Below are 10,759 nucleotides of genomic sequence, written 5' to 3' on the forward strand. Positions count from 1 at the left end.
GCCTGGACAGCAAATCGCCTCAAACACTACATGTTGAATCATAAGACATGGCTCATTTCCAGGATGGATCCTATTAAGTATGTATTTGAAAGCCCATTTGTGTTAGGAAGGATAGCCAAATGGCAGGTCATGCTCTCCCAATATGACATTGTCTATATGACCCGGAAAGCAGTCAAAGGTAGCATGATCACTGATCTCCTAGCAGAAAACCCTATCCAAGATTATGAAGCTCTGGATTTTGAGTTTCCTGATGAGCATATTAACAAAGTAGACTGCGAAGAAGAAGAGCTAGCTGATGTATGGGAAATGTATTTCGACGGAGCTATCAATTTGTCCGGTAGTGGAATCAGAGCTGTATTAGTATCCCCGGATGGAAAACACTTCCTGATAGCTATCAAGTTGAGATTTGACTGCACCAACAACGTCGCAGAATACGAAGCTTGTGTGATGGGTTTACAAGCTACCATCGAAATGAAAGTCAGAAAGTTGGAGGTATATGGAGACTCAGCCCTGATCATTTATCAAGTCAAGGGAGAATGGAAAACTAAGGATCTGAAGCTAATCCCATATCAGAAGTACTTACTGGAGCTGATTAAGAAGTTCGAAGAAATCTCTTTCACTCACCTTAGTCGAGACAAGAATCAATTTGCAGATGCCTTAGCCACCCTGGCTGTTATGGCTCACATGGAAGAAGGGCAGACGACTCAGGTATTAAAGATTAAAGCAAGGAGTGAGCCGGCATACTGCTTCATGATCGAGGAAGAACCTGATGGTAAACCTTGGTATCATGACATCTTGCTTTACATCAGAACCAGAGAATTCCCCTCAGGGGCGAGCAAAAGGAGATTAGCATTGGGATACTTCCCCAGTGGAGAAATTCTATACAAAAGGAGCTCCAATGGCGAATTGTTGAGATGTGTAGACGCAAAAGAGGTGAAGAGAATCCTTTTCGAGACTCATGAGGGAAACTGTGCAACCCATGCCAATGGGCATATGATGGCTAAGCAAATCATGAGACGAGGGTATTTTTGGACTACCATGGAAAAGGATTGCGTCGAGTATTTCCGAAAGTTCCATAAGTGTCAAATCTACGAAGATCCGATAAATGTTCGGCCTCACCAATTATTCAACCTCGTTTCACCATGGCCTTTCGCAATGTGGGGCATCGATGTGATTGGTCCCATCAACCCTAAGGCATCCAATGGGCATAGATTTATCCTGGTGGCTATTGATTATTTTTCTATATGGGTCGAAGCAACATCATATGCCCACATTACACAGAACACATTTCTCAAATTCCTCAGAAATAATATCATCTGTCAGCATGGCCTCCCCAATGAAATCGTCACTGACAACGCCAAGAATTTGAATGGTCTGAAGATTCAGAAATTATGTGATCAATACAAAATCCGATATCTCAATTCCTCACCATACCGTCCCCAGATGAATGGAGCAGTGGAAGCTGCAAACAAAAATCTCAAGAGAATAATCCGGAAAATGACAGTCACTTATAAGGATTAGCATGATATGCTTCCCTACGCTCTTCACGCATACCAGACTTCTGTAAGGACATCAACTGGGGCAACCCCATACTCACTGGTTTACGGGAAGGAAGCTATACTACCTATTGAGGTAGAAATTCCTTCTTTAAGAATTCTGAAAGAATCAGGGATTGATGAGTCGGAATGGATCTAGTCAAGGTTGGACCAATTAAATTTGCTAGATGAGAAGAGGCTAGCGGCAGCATGTCACGGACAGTTATACCAAAGAAGAATGGCTAGGGCATTTAACAAAGGGGTTCGCCCACGTGAATTTCAACCAGGGGACCTAGTCCTGAAGAAAGTGCTTCCGAATCAAAACGATCCCTGGGGTAAATGGTCACCAACCTACGAGGGACCCTATGTGGTTAAAAAAGCATTTTTTGGTGGGGCCTTGATTTTGACCCACATGGACGGTGAAGAATTCCCAAGACCTGTGAATGCTGACACCGTCAAAAGATACTATGCCTAAAAAAAAAAAAAAGAGGTAGGGGTAAAACCCGAAAGGGCGCTCCTAGCAAAATGTATGAAAGAAGGCGAAAACCCTGGAAGGGCGCTTTCTGTAAAATGAGTGAAGGATGAAAACCCGAAAGGGCGTCTAGAAAGAGCGAGCCCTCAAAAAAAAAAAAAAAAACAAAAAAAACAAAAAATCTAGAGGTGAAAACCCGAAAGGGCATCCCAAGAACCAAAAGGGAGAAATAAGAAACGGGGCATGAAACCGAGGATGGAAATAAACCGTCATGGCATGAGGCTTTAGAGTACTTGAAATAATGGCAGTTAAGAGACTTCAAAGCTAACTACAAGGAATGTGTGAGATCTATCCTTGTACCCCTTTTGTTTAAAACTGTACCTTTTGTTTCTTAAAACCACAATAAAGTCATACTTTCTTTGCGTTTATCTCTTTGCTTTTATCTTTCCCGTATACTCACTCTTTAATATTGTCCTTCTTCAATCTCTTTATCTAATGCGCTATTAATCAGTTAAAATTTTTCCATAAGATTAGGATTTGAAAATTGATAACCTCACGTACTTTGCTATGAGATTTGCAGGAAATGGCCTAAAAAAAAAAATAAAAAAAAAAACTAGAGGTGAAAACCTGGAAGGGCGCTTCTAGTCAAATGGGCAAAAGGAAAGTGAAAACCTGCAAGGGTGCTTTTCGCAAAATAAGAAGAGGGGCATCCGAAGAAATAAGTAAGGAAAAGGAGGTCGTAGGTCAAGTCTTGTAACTCGTCCTCCATTTATCATCGGCCTTCGAGATTCTGTTAAGTACACTTCGTCGTGGAGGAACTCCTCGTGTCGAGATTAGACTTGCTTTGTAAGTTGATTTTAATTTTCAGCATTTAAATTTCCTGTCAATCAACCTCTGGTTCCTTGATCTAAGTTGATTTTAATTTTCCTGCATTTTAAATTTCCTGTCAATCAACCTCTGGTTCCTTGATCTAAGTTGATTTTAATTTTGAGCATTTAAATTTCCTGTTAATCAACCTCTGGTTCCTTGATCTAAGTTGATTTTAATTTTTCTGCATTTAAATTTCTTGTTTCCTTGACCCAAGTTGACTTCAATTTTTCAGCATTTAAATTCCTGTTACCAACCTCAACATTTCAATGCCCAATCGTCCGAAATATGGGTCTGAATCTTTACATAATCCCAACACGAAAAATTCTTTCCAGTAGGAATTATGTAAAGAGGGGCAGCAACCGCGCGAACGCAGGCCCCCTCTACCACAAATTATGACGTAGGCTCTCCCAACTTGGGGAGACCTTAGACCAGCACCCCTCCCAAGTGCAATGAAGGTCACTGACCTAGGACATGGGCCTTCTTGATCACCCATTGACCCCATCCAGGTAAGTATTGCGGTCGCCTGGAAAAACCCTCACCGAAGTGGGAAAGAGTGAGGAGTCGCCACTTTAATTTTGAGGGAAATTAAAGAAAACCATTTGTGAAAATAAACTAAAATGAAACCACTTCAAAAACAGAGATTCTAGGTTCGGGGTCCGTAAACGGGTGGGGAAGGTGTTAGGCACCCCACCTCGTCCCTCAATGAGGGTAAGCAGATTTAACTTCAAGCTTTTTATAAACTAAAATTAATAGTTAGGAGGTTCGAATGAAGATGTTAATCCTCTTGGTAAAAGGGAATATTTGATTTTTCACCAATTCGGGTTACCCAAATACATAAATAAATGAGACGACCCTTAGTGAGTTACTGTTGCGTATCAGTTTTGTTTAAGGGGGTCATTTTATGTATTTGTTAAAATTTGATTTGAGAATCGGATAAGAACTCTCCTCTGATCTCCTTTTAGGTGGAAATTTAGATTGGAGATCGGATAAGAACTCTCCTCCGATCTCTTTTAGATATTTATTAAAATTTTGAGTGAGAATCGGATAAAAACTCTCCTCCGATCTCTTTTGAATATTTATTAAAATTTCAGGTGAGAATCAGATAAGAACTCTCCTCCTATCTCTTTTAAATATTTATGAAAATTTTGGTTGAGAATTGGATAAGAACTCTCCTCCGATCTCTTTTAAATATTTATGAAAATTTTGGTTGAGAATCGGATAAGAACTCTCATATGATCTCTTTTAAATATTTATTAAAATTTTTAGGCTTGAGAATCGGATAAAAACTCTCCTCCGATCTCTTTTAAATATTTATGGAAATTTTGATTTGAGAATCGGATAAGAACTCTCCTCCGATCTCTTTTAAATATTTATTAAAGTTTTTAGGCTTGAGAATCGGATAAGAACTCTCCTCCGATTTCTTTTGGATATTTATTAAAAATTTTGGTTGAGAATCGGATAAGAACTCTCCTCCGATCTCTTCTATTTGAATAGGAGTCGGATAAGGACTTTTCCAGCCTCTCGAAATTTGATTACAGCTACACATCATAAGAGCCTAAGACTAAGGGTTCTGGCATTCAAAGATGCCGGGGATCTGAATAAGGCTTCTTTTAACTCATTGGTACCTCCTGACTAGACAGGGGATACCGGAATGAATTTTACCGACCTCCTATGTGGTCGCCTTACCAGTACCTTTTGACAGGCGATACTCGATCTGTTCCATTTATTTATCTGAGATTTGGTTTTATTCCGCCTTATGACATCTTACCCAATCGTCTTCTGTGTTAGTCTAGTGATTCGACTTTATTATTTTTCTGACTTATTATTCAGACCCTTTATTATTTTAAAGAGACTCTTAAGATACAGTTACCTACATTTTATCCAACCTCTTATACGCTACTCGAGATTAAAACATTTGTATTTAGAAGTAACAAAGATTAATAAAAAGAATGGACTGATTAATGAGAAGTGAACTCGAAAATAACCTTCTTCACGTTTTTAACACAATATAAATTTGGTGAAAATTACAAACATAAGAACAACGGAAATAGGTAAAAAAAAACAAGCACTTGATAAAAGCAGCTATATGAGCACTCACCTATTGGGCGTCGAATCTATTGAACTAACTATGGAATCACAAAATATAGGAGGACTGCGGGCTGATAGCTTGAGGGCTAAGGTTCGCCTTGAAATGAAGGATACATCGCTAAAATGCAGTCAGGTCAAAATAATAACTGAGTTTGAATGAAGTTGAGCTTGAACAACGGGAGTGGAAATAAAGATAACAAAGAACTGAAAGTGAGAGTGTCACAGGATAATGAACGAACTGAAAATGGAGAGTTTCAGTATTCAAAAATCCCTTTGCAAGAAAATACTTCAGAAAACACTTCAGAAAACTGGTTTCAAAAGTTTCTCTTATGAAAGCTTAAAAATAGCAGAGTAACGAACTGAATTAAGTTTCAGAGTTCTTCCGCTATAGTCACCACCTTTTTTTTCTTCTTCTTTGAACAGTTTTTATGCAGGTATTTATAGGAATCGGGTGCTCCCCATGAAGGGTCAGGATTTATTTTGAGGGAGATGGAAGGTTAGGATTTTAAAGGACATGATCTGAGGCTCAGGAATTAAAGAGAATCAGAATGAACGGCTGAGATCCCTTTCAGAATATTTGTCCTTTCTCTCTTCTAATCTGACGGCCCAAAATTTTCTTGTCAAGGGTGATCCGAGGGCTGGGAGTGATAGGCGCTGGTTTTGTCATCTTCTTCTTTGATCCAAGGGCTCCAGGCTCATCCTTACATAAGATCAACGGTGGAGATTGGGATGTACAAAGATCACATGACATACCCCGCACATGTCGATGTCTGAGCAGTGCAGGGCGTGCAGTGGAGATTTCGTCTGCAATGCTTTAACTACCTCGGCTATGATTATGACGACAGTTAGCGGAAGTTGTCTTATCCCTTTTGTTTTCCGACATCCCCTCCCTTCCGATCTTTCTAACACGATCCTTTTCCGATCTCTCATGCCGGGCTCCCCTCTTCCGACCTCTCCAACTCCAATATTCTCCTTCATCCGGTCCGGTTCAGTCAAAGCATTTATTCCTTCGATTTCCGAGGCATCTGCTTCATTTTCTGCTCGCAATAAATGCTCAGATTTTCCCTATATATATACCTTCAATGGGAAAGCACTCTGCATTTGATTTTCTCCTCTTCCTTCTCACATTTCTTATTCTAATTGCTCCGGCAATAGTCTCGGCCATGATAGTGGCTTTTGATCTTTTTCCAATTGTCCTTTTTATTCCCTGACTGAAAAATTTACGATCCCAGTGATTGGGAAATTATGATAGCCTCATTTGATGATAGTGAGAGAACCGGACTAATTTGTCAACCTGGATCAAGGACTTCGATCGTGTCGATCTCGAATCGTTCGACCGATATAATCGGCGAACTGATTTCTAGCGAGAAGACTCCTAATAGTCCCCCTTAACATTGGTGATTGTCCCTTGAAGTTCATTCGGCTTCTCTCCACATTGGGTGTCCTGACAGTGGCTCGGTTCCGAGCAATAACATTGATGACGACCTCTCTCATCTTCATGAGAGTCATAATCCCCCCATCTGAGCTGTACATCTGTCTGATGTCGATGGCTGGCCTAACACATCTTTTGATTCAGCTACGAGACTAGGCTTTGACATAGGTCTTTATTAGATGGGATGTACTGCTGATCTCTAGAGATCGCCCCTACGATGTAATCAGGCCTTCAATGTAATCCGATCCCTAGAGATTGCCCAAATGATGTAATTCGACTTTTAATGTAATCCGATCTCTAGAGATCGCCCAAATGATGTAATCCGACCTCTTCGGAAATAAAATTTTATTTTGACAACTATCATTTTTATTATTATTGCATTGACTATTTTCCGATCTCTGATGTGTTTATCCGATCCGGTTCCTAACTGAATAACCCTTAACCGATTCGCCTTAATTCACCTATCTGTAACTAGCCGATCTCTTTTATTATGGAATTTCTGGAATATTCGTGAGACGTATCAGAAAATGCTGGCGAATCTCGCTAACCGATGCACCGCCTAGAACACTATGAGCATTAAATGCTCAGACGGGTATAAATAGGGGATGGGTCAGCCAGTTGCTCTCTTATGTCATTTTTAGCATCCCGCGAGCGATTCCAAAATTCTCTCGATTTTTTAACTTCTTCCGATACCGATCAAGCTCCGGTAAGGGTTTTGATCCTTCTTTTAGTTTAAATTCTCTATTTCCTTTAAAAATGAGCGGCGCTGAGGGTCAGAGAGCGGCAAGCCCCCCTTCCTCTTAGATCTCGTGGTCGTCTGATGAAGTGGAGGTGGTCGGACAAAGCGTGCGACCTGAACCTCTTAGGGCCTCTGTTCCAGCTCGGGGGCAAGCAGTACCATCAAGGCATGTACATTATTTAGGGAGGGGAAATCTTCCCATGGATGAACTGCCATCAATCCTTCAAGAAACCGACCTGCAGTCGTTTAGCAAGGAGTACAACATTCGGCTCGATTCATACGAACTCATTAAGTGTCACGGTGATCTTCGAGCCGATCACTTCTTCGAGGGGAATGATATGATCATGGTATACGAAGAGCAATTAAAGGCCGGGCTGCAGTTCCCCCTCGATGACTTCTTAAAGGAAGTTCTAAAATTTCACCAAGTGTGCATAGCCCAGGTTCACTCGAACTCATGGTGGATCCTAGTAGTCTTCAGAGGCCTTTGCTGAGCCAAAGGACTCAGCCCTACAGCTAAGGTGTTCACCGAACTACATAGGCTAACTCATCGAAAGGATGACGAGTATTGGTTCTTCCAAGCGAAACCACATTGTGGGCCTTTTACCGATCTGCCCTCCTCCCTGAAGAATTGGAAGAATCGCTTCTTTATTCTGAGGAGCAAAATTCCGAACGGCTTTGAGGGTTTCCCTCGCAGCTGGCTGCACCAGGGCCCCTTACATCCGTAGCGCATCACCCTGAATAGGGAAAAAGGTCTGATGGTGATGGAACTGAAAGATCAGGCGGCCAGAGAGAAGTTCTCTTGTTTGGATGTAGTAACTGCCGAACTGCATCATTGGACCATACAACTGATCACCGGCCAAGAACGCGGGCTTCAGCTCTTTGACCTTGGCCCTGGTACTTTCTATATCTCTAATCTTTGGGCCTTACCGATTTCACTGACTTCTTCTTTGTGCAGGTATGGCAAGCGGCGAGGCTTCCAAGGAGAGCCGAAAGCGGAAGAGGGAGGTCTCCCAGAAAGTGCGGGAGATGAAGTGTTCCAAGCTGCTTCAAACACCCAGTCATGATCCCGGAGAGATGCAAGGAGGCTCGTCTCAACCCTCGGGACCGCCGGTCATAGAAGTGGTCTGGTTTCCTCCTCGCTAAGAAGAGCCGCGCCCACCTCCTCCAGTCGCTTCGAGAGCGGGAGGGGGCCCTTCCCAACCTCCTGTGAGGACCCTTTTCCGCGGCGCTCAAGTTCTGATCCACTCACTGGAGAAGAACCGGACTGCTTGGGAAAATCTGGGCTTGGCCAAGGTCTAGGGGGCCTCGATCTGCCTTCAAGAGGATCGGGATAGGTTTTCCCCGAACAATCTTGATGACATCCTGACTCGGACAATGAGCCTAAATGTGGAGAATTTGGTGAACCAGCACATTGTCCGGGAGAAGGCTCACTGTCTGGGTAAGGAGGTCGAGAAGATGGGTCACGAAGTGGCTTCCCTCCAATCCCAACTTTCATCCGCTCAAAACTACATATCTGAAATTGAGGGGCGAATGAAGTTCTACGAGGATAAGCTGGCCGAGCAAGCTCAAGTTCTGGCCGAACGAGCTCATGTTCTTGAAGAAGTTCGGGCGCTCCGAGCAGTGAAGTTGCTCACCTCACTGAGGAGCTCAAAGCAAAAGAAGAAGAGGTGACAAGGGAGGCCAGCGCTTATGTGAACGCTCATAGGGATCTCTTAGCCGAGCTCAGGAAGCGATATTCCGAGGAGGACTTCTCTTGGATGGTGGATCTGGCTCCCCAGGACGAAGGTGAGGATAGTGAGGAGGAGGCTGAAGGTGAGAGAGGGAGCGACCAAAATGTAGATCAGGTTGGGGGTGATCCCCCAGCCGAATGACTTGTATAAATTTTAATATGAAATGAAATGAAATTCCCTTTTTGTTCAATGAATGGATGGGATCAGAAAGTATCTGAATTTCCTAAGCACTTGTCTAATCATATCACAACAACTAAAAGTGATTATTAATCTAAGTGTAAGAGGTCAGAAAACACTATAAGCATGAGATCGGCTAAGAACAAACGCTAAGCGGGACTCGATTAAAATTGGAAATTTGATTTGAATACTTAAGATCGGAATCATCATTAAACCGGATTGGAACCTTAACTTGATTATTCCCAAACTTTTAAAAGGGAGATCGGCAATAATACTGGTGACATAAAGATCTAATGTTGGTTCAATTTCGTTTGACAAGAGAGATAAGAAATGTAATTGACTGGTCAGGGGACTTGACAATTGGTTTGAGAGATCGGTGAGGCTTTAAATGATATGGGGACTTAGTATTGATTCGATTCCTTCTGAGAAGAGATCGGAAATGTGATTGGCTGGCAAAGGGAGACTATGTGTTGGGGATTAGCTTCAAAGTTTATTGATTTCAGGGATCGACCAAAATATGGTGTCGACATGTAGGATTAATTATTTTATTTGAGGCCCAAAATAAATAAAATAGAGGTGTGTGGGTCCCCAAGGTCATGCAAGTGGTAGACCCATACAAGGAACGTAGTTTTTAACTTATTTTCCTACTTTAACTAAGATTCTTGAGAGAGTTTTAAGTCAAAATGCAATTAGGACTTCTAAATCAGATCTGAAGTCTTAGTTAACTTATTTTTCTCTATAAAAAGGGTTCGAAATACATAACTAGAGCAATTCAATTCTCTTCTACTCATAGTGGCCAATTTCCCTCTTTATGCATTCAAAGATATCAATTACTTGAACTAGTTGTTAGTGTGATTTCTTCTTCTTCTTTTAGCTTATGGAGCACTTCTACATCCTTTGGAGTGTGTAACATCATCATCATCAACATTAGATCCAATTTGTTCAAATTACTTCTAAAATGGGCAACATGCTTATCTTTCTTCTTTTGTTAATTTATTTATGTTTAATGTTCTTAGTTATGTGTGAGTAGTTTTGTAATTTAGCAAGGAGATAGTTGAAGCCATGAAACATGTTACCATGAGACTTTGATTTGATTTTAATAAAATCTAAATTTGTTCTCTATGGAGTATAGCTTTTCTTTTGGTTTATTTTATGAATATTGAATGCGTGGTTAGTTAGGGCGGCTAACTACTTAATTATACATGAAAACATATTGCTAGGTTAAGATAATTTGAGTACCTAATAGCTTGAATAATCTAACAATAAGTAGCACATAATGATTTATTTCATTATAAAGATGAGTGTCTAGGTTAAGTGAACTATGATGAATGAGATTGTTACCTTGAATTGGGATGTCTTTTTGATGATTAATGCTACCATTAAACTTAATTATAAGTTGTTCTAGTCTTAGATTAACCAGAAAGTGCTCAATAATTGAGTAATTTATTTAATGGTAGCCTCTGCTTAACTAAATATGCAAATTTATTTAATTGAGTAATTTATTTACTCATTCCTTATGAGATCAACCTCTGCTTACCCTATATACAAGTAGTTTAGGCATAGTATTTTTAATTAGTGCATTCAGCACACATCATCCACCTACAAGAAGAGTCAATGAGGTAAGTACATCTTTCTTAGGAAATCAAATAACTAATTTGACTTCTCTTGTTAGCCAGGGAAATCAATGGCTGTAGGGAATGTGCAACAAGTGAAGAC

At 40.9% G+C, this 10,759-nt stretch overlaps 1 non-coding gene across 1 annotated transcript; it reads right to left on the reverse strand.

Moving 5' to 3' along the window:
- Positions 1-3,224: 3,224 nt before the first annotated feature.
- LOC131180336 (U1 spliceosomal RNA) lies at positions 3,225-3,391 on the reverse strand. The gene has a single exon (XR_009149112.1). It is a non-coding gene; the product is annotated as a U1 spliceosomal RNA (small nuclear RNA).
- Positions 3,392-10,759: the final 7,368 nt, after the last annotated feature.

Source organism: Hevea brasiliensis, chromosome 5, assembly GCF_030052815.1.
Source record: "Hevea brasiliensis isolate MT/VB/25A 57/8 chromosome 5, ASM3005281v1, whole genome shotgun sequence".
In the NCBI taxonomy this organism is placed as follows: Eukaryota; Viridiplantae; Streptophyta; class Magnoliopsida; order Malpighiales; family Euphorbiaceae; genus Hevea; species Hevea brasiliensis.